Source organism: Marmota marmota, unplaced genomic scaffold (genome assembly GCF_001458135.2).
Source record: "Marmota marmota marmota unplaced genomic scaffold, marMar, whole genome shotgun sequence".
In the NCBI taxonomy this organism is placed as follows: domain Eukaryota; kingdom Metazoa; phylum Chordata; class Mammalia; order Rodentia; family Sciuridae; genus Marmota; species Marmota marmota.
In genome coordinates, this window is record NW_026000082.1 from 35,320,621 (window position 1) to 35,336,801 (window position 16,181).

The 16,181-nt window shown below is 46.0% G+C and overlaps 1 pseudogene; it reads left to right on the forward strand.

Moving 5' to 3' along the window:
* Positions 1–5,037: 5,037 nt before the first annotated feature.
* On the forward strand, positions 5,038–5,353 carry LOC107141540 (annotated as a pseudogene).
* The last annotated feature ends 10,828 nt before the right edge of the window (positions 5,354–16,181 follow it).

The following is a 16,181-nucleotide window of genomic DNA, read 5'->3' on the forward strand; positions in this document are numbered from 1 at the left end:
AACCACACTGCCACAGAATCTTTGGCTTAGACTCTCTCCTTAGGGACACTGAGGGTCAATTTCCCTCTTCCTTGTACTCATTTTAAGGTATGGAAACTATGAAATTAAAGACTCCTAGAGCACACTGGTGACAGAATGAGGCTAAAACCCAGATGTCCCTGATCTGTCCTGTGTCCTCTTTCCACAATTCCAGTTATTCACAAAATCCAGAATTTCTCAAGATGTTTCCAGAGACTTCATGAAGTGTCCTTGAGAACACAATCAAGACTTGTAATGTATTTTTTCTTTTAAAATTTTTGGAGGGCTGGGGATGTGGCTTAAGCGGTAGCGCGCTCGCCTGGCATGCGTGCGGCTCAGGTTCGATCCTCAACACCACATACAAACAAAGATGTTGTGTCTGCTGAAAACTAAAAAATAAATATTAAAATTTCTCTCTCTCTCTTTCTCCTTAAAAAATATTTTAAAAAAATAAAAAATAACTTAAAAAATAAAATTTTTGGAAAATTATGTGCATCTATAGTTAGTCTTGCTATTCCATAATTAGTGCCTTTAGTAAATGGTATGACATACCTGAGTGTATGACCCAACTGTAATGGCTGAAATCCGTCACCACATTCTCTGTGGGGCCACACTTCCCACTGGCTGTTCCCAGGCAGGGATACAAACAAAGGCAATTTTGGGTTGAGGATTCCATTGATTTTGATGAAATTAACTTTCTTTCTTTTTCCTGTACCAGCCGCACTTAACCGTTAAACCACATCCCCAGCCCTTTATACTTTTTGCTTTGAAACAGGGTCTTGCTAGGTTGCTTAGGGCATCACTTAGTTGCCAAGGCTGGCCTTATACTTGCAATTCTCCTGCTTCAGCCTCTGTAGCGACTGGGATTACAGGCGTGAGAGTCTAGGTCAGGCTGGGCAAGGTGGCACGTGCCTATAATCCCAGGTCAGCTGGGCAATTTATCAAGACCCTGTCTCAAAATAGAAAAATAAAAAGGGCTGGGGAAGTAGCTCAGTGGTAAAGTGCTCTGCGTTCAATTCCTGGTAAAAACAAAAAAGATTTGCACTAGGTCTAAGACTTTTCCTACCCAAACTTCAAGCTCCCCATCTTGCCCTCACTATGCTCTGAGGTGATCTCCCTTGCACCATGGCTGACCACCAAGACCTCCTTCCAGCTCCTTGGTCATTTTTCCTCCAAGCATTTCTTTTAATATATCTCTCCTGCACCTAATCCTCTCTGGACATTTGCTTCTTGGAGGACCTGGCCTATCACATCAAGAATTACTACAGGGTAGCAAGGCACACCTGTAATCCCAGCAACTCAGAAGCTGAGGCAGGAGGATTGCAAGTTTAAGGCCAGTCTCAGCAATGTAGCAAGGCCCTAAGCAACTTAGTAAGACCCTGTCTCAAAATAAAAAAATAAAAGCGGCTGGGATGTGGCTCAGTTATAAAGTGCCTTTGGACAATTTCCAGGAAATGCCCCACCCCCCCANTCCCAGGAGTGCTGTACCACTGAGCTACATCCTCAGCCCTTTGTATTTCTGAAACAGGTTCGTCTTAAGTTGCTGTGGCTGTTCTTGAATTTGCAATCCTCTTGCCTCAGTATCCTGAGATTAAAGGCAAGTGCCATCATGCCCCACCCAAAAAAAGCTACAAGGTTTATGAACAGTTCTCTGATGCATAAATGCATTGTTTCATTTCAATACATATTTCTTCATTTCATATTCATGCATTCAACTATCACATATTGAGTTGCATTTCAGATATTTGATAATTTTTCTACGTCTTGCCAGTTGTCTTGTAATTTCAGCCTGTGGCTGTGAAACTGAATGCTTGTTTTTAAATCATTTATTGTAGTGGTTAGCTAGTGAAACACCGCTGTCACTTTACGAAAGGCTGGGCTATCTTCTTTAACCTGAAAGTCATGACCTCCAGGTGTGTTCTGCTAATGGGTTCTCACAGCTGGCCTGAACTAATTTCCAACCTTTATACCTTCTTAGCTCTTGATACTACTGCTCAGAGTAAAAACCTTAAGAGAGCCCCTGCTAGCTGGGCACAGACCAGAGTCTATAAGTCCTAAGAGGCAAACCCTGAATTTTGTAAGCCAACTTGCACTGATTTCTTTGGTCTCCTTTGGTTAACTAAGAGTGACCAAATCTATAGGTGAAGATAGTGTTGGATAGATACTCTGAGGGTTTTGATCAAGGAGAGAAAAGTATAATCAAGTTAACTCAATAGTTTTTTATTATGACGGAGCTAGGGTTATAGCTCAGTGGTATAGTTCATAGTAAGCATACACAAGGCTCTGGGTTCAATCCCCTGCATCCAAAAAGAAGAAGGAGAAGGAGAAGAAGAGGAAGAAGAAAAGAAGGAGAAGAAGAAGAAGAAGAAGAAGAGGAGGAGGAGGAGGAAGAAGAGGAAGAAGAAAAGAAGGAGAAGAAGAAAGAAAAGATTTTTACTATGAATGGCACCCCTAATTTATTTATTTTTTCCTTACTTTTTTTTTTTTTTTTGTACTGGGGATTGAACCGAGAGGTGCTTTACACTGAGCTACATACTCAGCCCTTTTAAAATTTTCTACTTTGAGACAGGGTCTCACTAAATTGCTGAGGCTGGCCTCAAACTTATGATTCTCCTGCTTCAGCCTCCAGAGTCACTTTTTTTAAGGGACACTATCTCATCATGTTGCCCAGGCTGACCTTCAACTCTAGGGCCCCAGCGATCCTCCAACCTCCCAAGGAGCTAAGACAACAAGCCTGAATTTTGGCACCCGACTTTCCAATTTCTCCTGTCCACTTTCCTAACTGTTTTCACAAGTGCCCTTTTGGTTCTTAAAATGGCTGTGAATCTTAAAGACTCTGGAGTTAGCTTGGGCTCAAATTCTGGCTAATCATTTAAAATCTCTGAGGTTTATTTCCTTTTTTGGAAAAATAGAGACATTACCTTCTCTGGCAGAATGAAGTGAGATTATGCACATGGTGATGTTCTTGTCCACATTTTAGAAGTGGGCGGGGGCAGGGGCTGGATCAACTGTGGCCTCATAAGCTAAACCAGGGGGTCCAGGAAGCCATGAAGCATTTCCAGCCATGGAGTGTGATGCGACGTGCCTTCCCTGTGGCAGCGCAACCCTGCAACTCTCACTGATCCGTTTTCCCTCAACGCTGTCTCTAGATCTCTGAACGCTCTGATCATTGGCTGTCCCTTCTTAGAGTCTTTTCTAGTTGGGCTGGAAGATTTGGGGCAGCCAGGACCAGGTGCAGAGTCTAATGAGCTTCAGACACTGTGGGCTGGTTTGGGTCCTGAAACCCGGGGCGCGGGGTTAGAGCAACCTAAGTGCTGAACAAGAACCGGGGACCAGTTGGTCAGCAGCCAGGTGGAGCTGCTTCCTCTAGGGGCTCAGCCGCCTGGCGAGCCCCTCCCACCCTCGGTGGACAAAGCGGAGTGCAGGTCCAGGAGCAGCACTCGTCCCCTCACTGAGAGAACTTGGCTTTGCTGACTTAGGCAGGGATGCTGGCCCAGTGCTGGGGTTGGGGCAGGACACAGCGTCCTTGGCTCTCCAAGAAGGGAGCAGGTGACCTCCCTCAGGGGCACATCTGAGAGAGGAGATGTGGAGCTATTCTGTCATCTGGGCACAGCCACCTAACAGCGCCCATTTGTCCATCCCATACTTTGAACAGTCTGCAGCAGCCTCCAGGAGGACCACGAGACCCCTACATTTCTCTTTCTTTCTTTCTGGTACTAGGGATTGAACCCAAGGCACTCTACCACTGAGCTACATCTCCAGAGCTTTATTTTTTATTTTTTTAAATTATCTTTTAGTTGTTGATGGACCTTTATTTTTATTTATTTATATGTGGTGCTGAGGATCGAACCCAGTGCCTCACACATGCTAGGCAAGCGCTCTGCCACTGAGCCACATCCCCAGCCCTCCAGAGCTTTTTATTTTTTATTTTGAGATAGGGTCTCATTAAGTTGCCCAGGCTGGCCTTGAACTTGTGGTCCTCCTGTGCAGGCTCCCAAGTCACTGGCATTGCATGTGTGTGCCACAATGCCTGGCTATTGTGTCTGTTTCATGGACATAGAAACTGAAGCCAAGAATGGACATTACGGGCTGGGGATGTGGCTCAAGCGGTAGCGCGCTCGCCTGGCATGCGTGCGGCCCGGGTTCGATCCTCAGCACCACTCACAAACAAAGATGTTGTGTCCGCCGAGAACTAAAAAAAAGTTAAAAAAATAAAATAAATATTATAAAAAATATTCTCTCTCTCTCTCTCCCTCTCCCCCTCCTATCTCTTAAAAAAAAAAAAAAAAAGAATGGACATTACTTGCTCGTGGTTTTAGCTATTAACCAAAATGCTTGACAAATACAGGAAAAAATAATTGAGGTAGATTTCAAGGATGGCGTCCAGTGAAATTTAAGCTCTTCCTTCCTTCCTTCCTTCCTTTTTGCAGTGCTGGAGATCTGACCCAGGGCCTCATGCATGATTGGCAAGTGCTCTACCATTGAGTTATATCACTGCCCCCTTTAAAAATTTTTTATCTTGAGACAGAATTTATCTAAATTGCCCAGGCTGACCTCAAATTTGTGATTCTCCTGCCTCAGCCCCTCAAGTAGCTGGGATTACAAGCATGCACTGCTTGTTTCTGTTAACACGAACTTGTTTATTCCCAGGCCTCGTGAAGCCTAAGACTAGGAGTTTGGGGTCATCCTGCCTGTGCTAGACACCTGCTGGGCCTAGAAATGTTGGTTCTGTAAATAAATGTTGGTTCTGTGGCAGCAGGAGAAGCTCTGAGTTGGAAACTTGGGCCTTCCTAGCACTTACGACCCTTGACTCTGGTGCTAGCAGGAAGCAGTCTGGTCTTGGCAGTGCCTCCCGGACAGGACTCAGGTCCTGGCTCCTTGCATGAACGCAGCATCTCAATATTATGCCTGAGATCTCAGGCCTCTCAACGTGGTAAACAGGCTTGGTCTAAAATTCAGCTTTGCTGGAGTTGACATTCTGCTGGGATTTGGGGGTGACAGGTCTTTCATCGTAGAACCATGGCCCAACTTGTCTGTAATTTCCCTGAGAAGGCCCCAGGGCCGGTGACATCGGCTGTGACTTACTCAAGTCTGGAGCTGGCTGTATTTTGGCACTATGTCAAGGCTGAGCTGGTTCCTCCAACCCCATCTGACATCCCTATAGCTATTAGGAGTCTGAAGAAAAAGTAGTCACAGTGCTCACACTGGTAGCTTTAACCCACTCACTCGTAGCAAGGAAACTGAGCTACAGGGTTCGGTGGCCACCGAGGTGCGAATGTGGTTTCACATCTGAGAGATCTTAGGCAAATGTGGCATCACAGGCTACAATTTTTGAAGACCAATTGTTAACATCTGATTGTATTAATTTATTGAGTGTTTTTTGGACCTTGTGTGATCAAACAACCATCTAAATAAAACAAGATTTACGCAAAAAAAAAAAAAAAAAATTCCGCTTTGCCTCTTAACTGCTCGTGTGATTTCAGACAAGTTAATTCCCTTCTCTGAGCTCAATTCTTTATCTGTAAAATTCGAGGAATAGCATCCACCCCATTGGGCTGTGATTAGGGATACATGAGAGAACAGATGTCTAGCATTTTATTTTTTCATTAGCTAAAAAGAAATCTATCAAAATAAAATGTTCTGCCAGGTGTGGTAGTGCATACCTGTAGTTTACTTGAAAGGCTGAGGCAGGAGGAGGCTTGAAAGTTCAAGTCCAGCCTGGGCAATTGGGCAAGACCCTGTCTCAAAGCAAAAAAATAAAATGATCTGGGGATATAGCTCAGTGGTAGAGCGCCCCTGAATTCAATCCCCTGCGCTGCAAAAATAAAAAAAAAATTAAAAAAGGAAAGAAAGGTCTAATTTTTCTTCTCCTCTTCCTCCTCCTCCTCCTCCTTATTATCTTGCATGCTTTCTCAATCTCCTGGCTTCCACAGCCTTGTGGGGAAGACTCTGGGCCCCTGCTGGGTCAAGACACCTGGCTAGCTGAGCCCCCAACTTGCACAGCACATTCTGGGAGGGTGGAGTTGCCCTTTGGACTTGCAGGGAAGCAGCTCAAGCTGGGCCTCAGAGCTGGGAGGCCTGAGTTCTCCTCTCAGCAAGGCCACCAATAGCCATGGGCACATAGGCAGGTCACTTTCCCCTCTAAGGATGAGCTTCCTCACTGATGAGCAGGGACAGTTGTGTCTGACCTGCTGTCCTCACTGGACTGTGGTGAGATGAGAACATCAAAGGGTCAGGCCATATGAGGGCTTATTGCCTTCCAAGGAGGAACAAAGGGTGTTGGAGCCTGGAGGAGCCCCCCTCTGTCCTGCCTCCACGCCTCTGTTTTGAACTCTTCTATTTCTTTACCTGTTCTGTTCATTTGTCCAATATGCATTGATTAAGCACCTACTATGTGCCAGGTAGTCTTTGAGATGCTGGGATACAGCAGAGAACAGAAGAGACAAAATTGCTGGGTGCAATGACACACACCTATAATCCCAGAGGCTCTGGAGGTTGATACAGGAGGTTCCTGAGTCCAAAGCCAGCCTCAGCAATTTAGGGAAGCCTTAAGCAACTCAGAGAGATCCTGTTTCTAAATAAAATACAAAAAAGGGCTGGGGATGTGGCTCAGTTAAGCAACCCTGTGTTTAATCCCCAGTACCAGAGAGAGAGAGAGAGAGAGAGAGAGAGAGAGACCCCTCATGGAACTTCCATTCTAATGGAGAGAGAGAGACACATGGCTGAGAATCAGCCAAACACCCTCTCCTCCCCCTCCACCCTCTCCCTTCTCTGGGCTCCCATGGCTGGTAGGAACACTGGACAGTAATTCCTGACTGTCTTGACAGTGCCATGATGGTTTCTGGCCTCAGGCGCAGGGACTCCATCTCCTTCTCTTCATCCTTGGTACCCAGCTCAGGGACTGGCATCTGGTTGAGACTGGACACTTTTTTTTCTTAATACACAAGTGAATGAAATGACAGGAGTGAATGATTTAGGCCCTGGGCTTCCAGCTGTTGACTCATTCATCGAACACATGGCATTGGGTGGCCTGCATATGTGTGAGACTATGGGTGGGGGTGTGGATGTGGGTAGAGCAATAATAAGGCCCTGTCTCTGTCCTGACGGATACTATAAGCTAAAAGGAAATGGCAGAGGGGATGGGGATGGAAATGAGCATCTGTTGAAAGGTAGTCAGACCCTCTGTTATGTGAGTTACTTCTGTTTACCCTCCCAGCAAGGTAGGCATTATTAACCCTGTTTTACAGGTGAAAAAAGAGGCTCAGAGAGGTCAGTAACTTGCCCAGGGTCACAGAAGTAGGCTGTGGCTGATGGAGGTTAGAGGTCATCCAGGCCTTCCTCTTCCCACTGTAATCAGGACATGAGGCAGGAGATATTTATCTGTGTGTGTGTGTATACACACACACACACACATATACACACACACACATATATATTTATACACATATCAGATATATATCTGTATATATAAGAAGTGGGAGAGGTTCTTGGATTAGGGTCTTAGAGGCTTCTAGGAGGAGAAATTTGTTGAGATCATTGGTAGGACGGGGGTTGGAGAACTCTCTGAGGGTGTGAAAACCTTGGAGCCCTGGGAGGGCATCCTTGGGAGCTCTGAAGCTGGCTGATGGTCAAGAGAATAGATTAGCTCTCCTTGCCTGGACTCCCTACTGGACTGCGTGCTCCATCTGGAAGGTTCTGGGCCCATATCCCTGCTGCAGGCTAGATGGCACTAAGCACACCACTTGTTCCCAATCAATGTCATATGCATGGACAGATCTGTCTCTCCTGACCCCTTGGCAAGCAATCAGGGGTGGCTGAGCATCTCCAGACCCACCTTATTGTACTCAAATTGTCCTAGCTTTCTGGAGTAGTGCCCAAGCCCACTGAGCAATCCAGGGGGTTATAGATGCACCAAACTTGATCCTAGAGCCCTCTGCTGACACTGCTGCAGAAATGGCTCTGAACCAGTGTCCTGAACTTCACTTTCTAAATCACCCAAATGGATCTAGATTACCAGAACCACATTCACATCTGGAGTCTGAGTTGCAAGGAAGTCTGGGGGGAAAAAAATTAACTTTCCACCTGTGCAGGCTAGAGCACCATGCTAGGAGGGGGGAAGGGAGGCCCAGTGCTAAATCTCCATTTTCACCACCATTTCTGTCATTGCAGAGCTTGTGCTCACCCACCGACACTCTGCCCAGGGTCTGCTCTTGCTTACAACCCTGAGGTTGGAGGTTTCACTTGATTCCTCATTTCTTGGAGCTCCCATCCCAGCAGAAGGTATTTATGTGAAACCCCAGGAAGGCAATCCTGTGTCAGAAGAGCAGGAATATCCTTCTCTTACACACATGGCTTTGTTAAGGCATAATACACATATCATAAAATCCACCCATTTAAAGTGTATAATTCAGGAGACAGATGCTGTAGCTCACACCTGTAATCCCAGTAGCTCGGGAGGCTGAGGCAGAAGGATCACAAGTTTGAGGCTAGCCTTTGAGACACTGTCTCAGGACAAAATAGAAAAAAAAAAAAAAGGCGGGGGTGGTTCTGGAGGATATGGCTTAGTGGTAAAAGTGCCTCTGAGTTCAATCCCCAGTATTGTCAAAATATGAAAAATAAAATAGTGTACAATTCAATAGTTTCTAGTAAATTTGCAGTGTTGTGCAATCATAACCACAACTATTTTAGAACATCTTCATCATGATACAAGCACACATGCTGCACCCCCACCCCCAGATTGTTACAAGCATTCATCTTGCCCTGTCTATGGATTTGCCTGATTGGGACATTTCATATAAAGGGATCACACACTATGTTGTCCTTGGGCCTGTCCTTCTTTCACTTAGCACAGTGTTTTCGATGTTTATCCATGTCGTAGCCTGTGTCAGTAACTTCTTGACCTTCAGCACATAAAGATAGCCCATGGCATGAGGATACCACATTTTTGTTTATTCAATCATCCGTTGATGGATGTTTGACTTGTTTCCACTTTTTTGGTATTAAAGCTAATGCTCCTCATGGAAATTTGTGTTTTTGTATGAACATATGTTTTTATTTGCATGTTTTTGTATGAACATATGTTTTAAATGCTCTTGGATATATACACTTCATTGTAGAATTGTTGGGTCATATGGAAACTCCCTGCTTAACTTTTTTTTTTAACTTTCTTTTTTGTTGTTGTTGTAAATGAACACAATACCTTTATTTTATTTATTTTTATGTGGTGCCCAGTGCCTCACATGTGCTAGGCAAGCATTCTATCACTGAGCTACAACCCCAGCCTTCGCTTAACTTTTTTCTTTGCAGGGGGGCACAATACCAGGGATTGAATTCAGGAACACTCAATTATTGAGCCACATCCCCAGCCCTGTTTTTAATTTTTTTTTTAGTTGTTGATAGACCTTTATTTATTTATATGTGGTGCTAAGAATTGAACCCAGTGCCTCATACATGCCAGGCAAGTGTGCTACTGCTGAGCCCCAGCCCCAGCCCCTATTCTTTGTATTTTATTTAGAGACAGGATCTCGCTCAGTTGCTTAGCACCTCACCGTTGCTGAGACTGGCTTTGAACTCGCCATCCTCCTGTCTCAGCCTCCTTAGCTGCTGGGATTACTGGTTGTGCCACTGCATCTGGCTCTGCTTAACTTTTGAAGAATTGCTAGTCTAATTTCCACAGCCACTATACCATTTTGCATTCCCATCAGCAACCTACAAATGTTTCAAACTCTCCAAATTCTCACCAACCCTTTTTTCCCTATTTTTTGTGTTTATTCGTTTGTTTAACTATAGCCATTCTAGTAGGTATGATATAGTATTACATTGTATTTTTTTTTTTTTTGGTATTGAGGATTTAACAGAGGGTGCTCTCCCACTGAGCTACATTCCCAGCCCTTTCATTTCTTATTTTGAGACAGGGTGTTGTGAAGTTGCTGAGGCTAGCCTTGTGATCCTACTGCCTCAGACTCCCAAGTAGCTGGGATTACAGGTGTGCACCACCTTAGAAGATATTGAGAAATATTAAATGAGATGACTGTAAAGCAGTTTGGCCAATAGGAAGCAATGAATAAAATTGTCTCCTGCTTTTTCCTGGCTGCAGAATATTCTGAATGCAGTTGTACATAGTGTGTAGCCTTCTTCTAGTGGCAGATACATAGGTAGATCACTTTTTCCTGTTTCATGCCAGACTGGAAAGGACATCCTGGCAGTGAAGCCTAGTGATGAAGAGTATATGAGCTGTCTTGGATTTGGATCCCTGTGGTGTGTCCTCTTCTTGTCTTCTGTCTTCTTGGAATGATTGAGTTAAGAGGCTGGGTAAAGTGCTCTCAGATGTCACTTGAAGTCATATCTGCAATTTTGTCCATAGAAGGACTGAAAGGTCACAGTGGGTACAGTGAGAGCTGGCACTGCCTATCTCAAGATCTCCCCACCCTCAGTGTGTGAAGAGGCCTACTGGAAACTTCTGACAGACTGACAGCTGGGCTGTCCGGAGATAAGCAAGAGGGTGTCAGGCAGAGGGAGGGAGGTGTCAACCACAGAGCACAGGAGTGGAGAGCACCTCAGCTCAACCCTCAGCCCTGTCCTAGAGTCCCATCCCACTTTGAGCCAGCCGTGGCCCCAGACCCTCTTCTGACCCAGAGTCCTTTACCTGGTGCCCTTCAAAAATATCCATGTGGCAGAGTTCTTGGGGCCCTGTGCTGACCTGGTCTGGAATTTAGCCGTCTGGCCTCAAGGCTGGAGGCAACCGTGGTCATGGGTTGAAGTTTTTGAGGTTTTTCAGGGAGGAAGTGGGCTTTGGCTGCGGTTCCATTGCCTCCCTCTCTTAGCAAGCCTCTACCTGGCCTCTACTCTGCTCCCCAGACCCTGCCCTGAGAGCGAGAGGCCTGTTTGCACCACTTTCGATTTCAGCAGCATCCAGCAAGACGTCTTCTTCTTCTTCTTTAAATATTTATTTTTTAGTTCTCGGCGGACACAACATCTTTGTTTGTATATGGTGCTGAGGATCGAACCCGGGCCGCACGCATGCCAGGCGAGCGCGCTACCGCTTGAGCCACATCCCCAGCACTTCTTCTTCTTTTCCTTCTTTCTGGTATTGAGAATTGAACCCAGGGGTTGAACCACTGAGCTCCACACCCAGCCCATTTTATTTTTTTATATTGAGACAGGGTCTCACTGAGTTGCTTAGAGCCTCACTAAGTTGCTGAGTCTGACTTTGAACTTGCAATTCTCCTGCCCCCGCTTCCTAAATCACTGAGATCATAGGCTGCGCTACCATGCCTAGTTAGGGCCGGCAGCTCTTCCTTTCTCTCTTCTTTTCCTTTGGGACTCTGCAACCTCAACTTTGGTCTTGTGATTAAAAAAAAATGTAGACGTTTAAAGTACACAACAAAATGCTTTGTGTGTGTGTGTATAGTGAAGCATTACTGTAGTGAAGCAATTAATATACCCATCCTTTCACATACTTACCTTTCATATGTGTGTGGTGCAAATCTACTCTCAGCAAATTTCCAGTATACCCCACAATACTCTCAACAATAGTCTTCATGATGGCCACTAATCTCTAGAATTATCATCCTACCTAACTGCAACTTCATGCCCTTTGATCCCCACCGCCCCTTCTTCCTTTCACCTCTGGCCCTATAATCACCTTTCTATTCTCTTTCTGTGTATTCTAGTTTGGGGTCCTATGACCTTGAGCAAGTTACTCTTCTCTGAGAATCTGTTTTCTTTCTTTTTTTCTTTTTTGTTGTTCTTGCACTGGGATTTGAACCCAGGGGACTTCTGTCACTAAGCCACATCCCCAGTCCTATTTATTTTTTTGAGACATGGTCTTGCTAAATTGCTAAGGATCTTGATAAGTTGCTGAGGCTGGCCTCAAACTTGCAATCTTCCTGCCTCAGCCTCCCCAGTCAGTGGGGTTACAGGCTGCGCCACTGTGCCCAACTCAAGAATCAGTTTTCTTGCCTTCAGGGTCACTGCGCTAATGGAACGAAGCAAAGCAGGTCGAGTTCTTTGCCCGATTGCTGGCACATGGTTCTAATGCTGTGAGCAATTATCATGGTATTGCATAGGATGGAGGGTGGGGAGCTGGCATTGCATGAGGGCGATGGTCCCTAACCAAAGAGGTGTTAATGAATAAAGCAATAAAACAAAATGTTTCTCAAGTGCTGCCCAAATTCTGATCTTCCAAAGTGGTCCTGTCCTGGAATACCCATCCCCACTTAACATTTTTAGGAGGATGTCTTGCAGAAATTTGCATCATTAGGCAAAGAGTGATATAAAATACTAAGCTACCCACTTGTATCAAGTACCTGCTTTGGGCCAGAAGCCAGAGAGGTTAAGTGACTTGCTGAGGCCACCCAGCTAGGATTAATCTAGCAAAGCTAATATTCTTTTTTTTTGGTACTGGAGATTGAACTCAGGGGCACTCAACCACTGAGCCACATCCCCAGCCCTATTTTGTATTTTATTTAGACACAGGGTCTCACTGAGTTGCTCAGCATCTCACTTTTGCTGAGGCTGGCTTTGAAATCGTTTGTGATCCTTGTGCTTCAGTCTCTTAGCTGCTGGGATTACAGGCGTGCACCACCATGCCTGTCTAAAGAGCTAATATTGGGACTGGAGTTGAGGCTCAGTGGTAGAGCACTTGCCAAGCACGTGTGGGCACTGGGTTCGAGTCTCAGCACCACATTAAATAATAAAAAATAAAGATATCATGTCCATGCACAGCTAAAAATATTTATAAAGAAAATTTTTTAAAAAGAGCTAATATTCTTAACCACTGTGTACATGGACTTGGTAGGGAGGTCATGTCCAGGCTTGTGTGGATAAGAGAAAAATGGGAGTCCACTTCTGATCACAGTGGAATTGCCACAGAGCATGTATGTCCTTGCTGTGGAATACCACACAGACAAGAAAAAGCAGGAGGTAAATATGTATGTGCCCAACATGAATGGTGGCCATTACTGGATAGAAAAAGCAGCAGAATAATATATGTTATATAACCTCATGTTTGTATAAAGACAAAACTTTAAAATTCCATCTACTTGTGGAGCATGGTGGTACATACCTTTAATCCCAGCTACTTGAGAGGCTGAGACAGGAGTATCACAAATTTTAGGCCAGCCTAGGCAATTTAGTGAGACCCTGTCTCAAAATAAAAATAAAAAAGAGCTGAGAGTGTAGCTCAGTGGTAGAGCAATTGCCTAGCATGTGTGAGGTGTTGGGTTTAATCACCGTACTGTGTGTGGGCAGACACACACACACACACACACAAATCCATTTACCTGTTTGTTGATTCACAGAAAAAAATGTCTGGAAGGATAAACATTGAACAGCACACACTGACCACTGGTAAGTGTAGAGAAAGGAGAGCTTCTATTTTTTTGCTTGCATATTCTTTGTTGTGAAAAGTTCACTGCTAATATGTATCCTTTTGTAATTAACAGAAGAAAGAAAAAAGTCAGTGGGTAGTGAGCACCAGGAGCCCGGGACCCCACACCCTCCAGCCCTGGCTCACTCTCCCTCCCTTCCACGAGCACCCCCAGTCCTCCTCGGGTCACTGAGGTCATTTCAGGCCCGAGTCTTTCATCTGGGTCAAGGCATCTGGTCAGTCTCCTGGGTTAGAAGGTCACAGTCCTACCCCTGTGCTTCTTCCTGGACAAGGTGACATTACAGTTAGGCCTGTGGCCTCACAGGGCCTGGAGGCCAAAGAGATGGAGGATCAGGCAGGGATCTGGAGATGGGAACAAAATTGGGCTTGGTAGGTCAGAGGCTCTTTTTGAGTGGGAACCTCAGAGACTGTCCTCAGCCCCACTCCAGGACACTTCTTAGCCACGCCAGGGGAACTCAGGATTGGAGACCAACAGGCTACACCGACTTTGGTGAGAGTTGGGGGCAGACTGTGATGCCAGGCGCAGGTGGAACTGGCAGATGGAAATCAAAGGTGTGTGTAGGTCTTCTTGGCGATGTGGGTGGGGTCTTCTTCAGTACACAGGTGGGCCCTTACTCCCCTGTGATCTCCAGCAAGGCTGTAGTGGAGGCTGGCCAGAGGCCTGCGAGTCGGGAAGGGCTCTGGCTTTGGGGCATAGAGTTTTGGTGAGCCCAGACTGCATGCAGGACTGTCAGATTAGTAATTGGAAGAGGGCTGAGGAGTTGGGGTGGGAAAGACCAGAGGGGGCTGCCTAGGCACAGCAACTGCGAGTCAGAAGAGGGAGTATGAAGCTCAGAAGTGATGGGGTGGGTGTGGTAGTGGAGGCAGCTGGCATCACCAAGAAAGGTAGAGTCTGAGGTTTGGCACTAGAGTTCTTGGCTGCTTGCTGTGTGACTCTGGGTGAGTTCCTTACTCTCTCTGAGTTTTCTGTTGATCGTGGGAATGATAAAACCAACCACACTGGCTTATCATGAAGATTAAATGAGATAAAGCTTCCGAAGCCCCTAGCACAGTGCCAGGCACATAGTAAGTAAACTGCTTGTAAAGGTTGCTACCTTTACATCTGTGATCCTTGGGGTATTCTAGCCTGCACCCTGTTTCTTCATCCTCTATTCTAGGCATATAGGATGTGGTGTTCTTGGTTGTAAGCATATAGAAGCCATTTCCGGAGGATTTAAGCAGAAAAGGGATTCATTTTTAAGATTCTGGAGAAGCTTACAGAAGTACTGGGAAGGCTGGAGAGCCTGGGTTTTGGAACTGGATGGATCAAGGGAGGCTGAGAGCAGCCGGGACCCCAGCCCAGGACCAGCCCAGCAGGGCTTGGCAGGCTCCTCTGAACTCCCTTCTTTCTCCTCTGCCCTGAAAACCAAATGTTCCCTGGAAGCCTGGAAGAGGAGTCTCCCCTTACCTGGCACCTAAGGGCCAGTGGCTTTTGATCCACAATATGGGTGGGGCATATGGCTGGCTGGTCTGTGTGTGCCTGCATTATGTGCTGGGGGAGAGTGTTGGAATTAGACATTTGCTATTGTGGCTTTTACAGTGGGAGGTTCCTTCTGTCTCCCTGAAGACTCCTGTTGCAGGGAAGTCGCTGTTTATCCAAAAAATCCTGGCAAAGTCTACACAGGAAACAAAAATGAATTGATAATGGTTCCTGTCCTTGAGATGCTCACAGACACACAGGGGTCAGTTTCTGGGCAAATAACCGTGACAATGACAGAGGCCATGGTGGAGGTGAGTACAAGCTCTAGGGCTGAGTTGGCAGAGAACCATGTGCCCCTTGACCATGGCAGAGTCTGAGCTATCCCTGTTCCAGGCCACCTGTGTGGCACAGCTGAGGTGCAGTTTGATGGGACTTGTTGGGACTGTCAATTTGGTCCAGACTTGGAACTTGGGTGATGCTCAAGGTGTGACATACCTTCTCATGCTCATAAGATTAATGAAATTATGGATCTATATAGCTACTTCCTGGCCTGATTTATGTGTGTGTGTTCATGTGTGTGTGTGTGTGTGTGTCACCCCAGAGGTGCTCTTACCACTGAATACATCCCTAGCCCAAGTTGCCAAGGCTAGCCTTGAACTTAAGATCCTCCTGCCTCAGTCTCCCAGGCTGCTGGGGTTATAGGTATGAATCCTCAAGCCTGATGTGTCTTATACCCATTTTGCTGTATCCTTGAATTATCTCTTGCCCTCTTGGGGCCTCAGTTTTCTATCTGGATTTGAGAGTAGAATTTCCCAGGATGAGATGGGACATTTTATTTATTTATTTATTTTTGGCAGGGGGACAATGTGTTTGATGTGGGAAGACGTGGTTGTTGTGTCCTGGGCCTCTTTTCTGTGAGCTCATTGCCTGCCCCATTCTCCATCTCAGCCTGTATCCTTCTATGTTGCCTATTCTTGTCTCTGCCTGTTCCTGACCCTGCCTGTCACCATCACTACCTTCCCTGTGGTCATCACTGCCTGCTCCTGTCTCAGCTTGGCCTTCATCCCCAAAAGGACCCCAACTTCTGCCTTTGAGCCCTGGTCTGTTCTTCTTCTCAGCCATCCAGTTTCTCTGAGAACAGAGCTAGCACCCCTAGCACCCACTACACGCTCACACTGAAATGCCAGTAGCTCAATTCGCTGCATTCCGAATCCCACGGAGTCATCCTGTAGAGTCACCACTGGGAGGTACAGCTTGCGGAGGATCCCCCTTATCAGGTCTCCTAGGCCCCCAGGCCTGCCTGCCCCCCTCTTC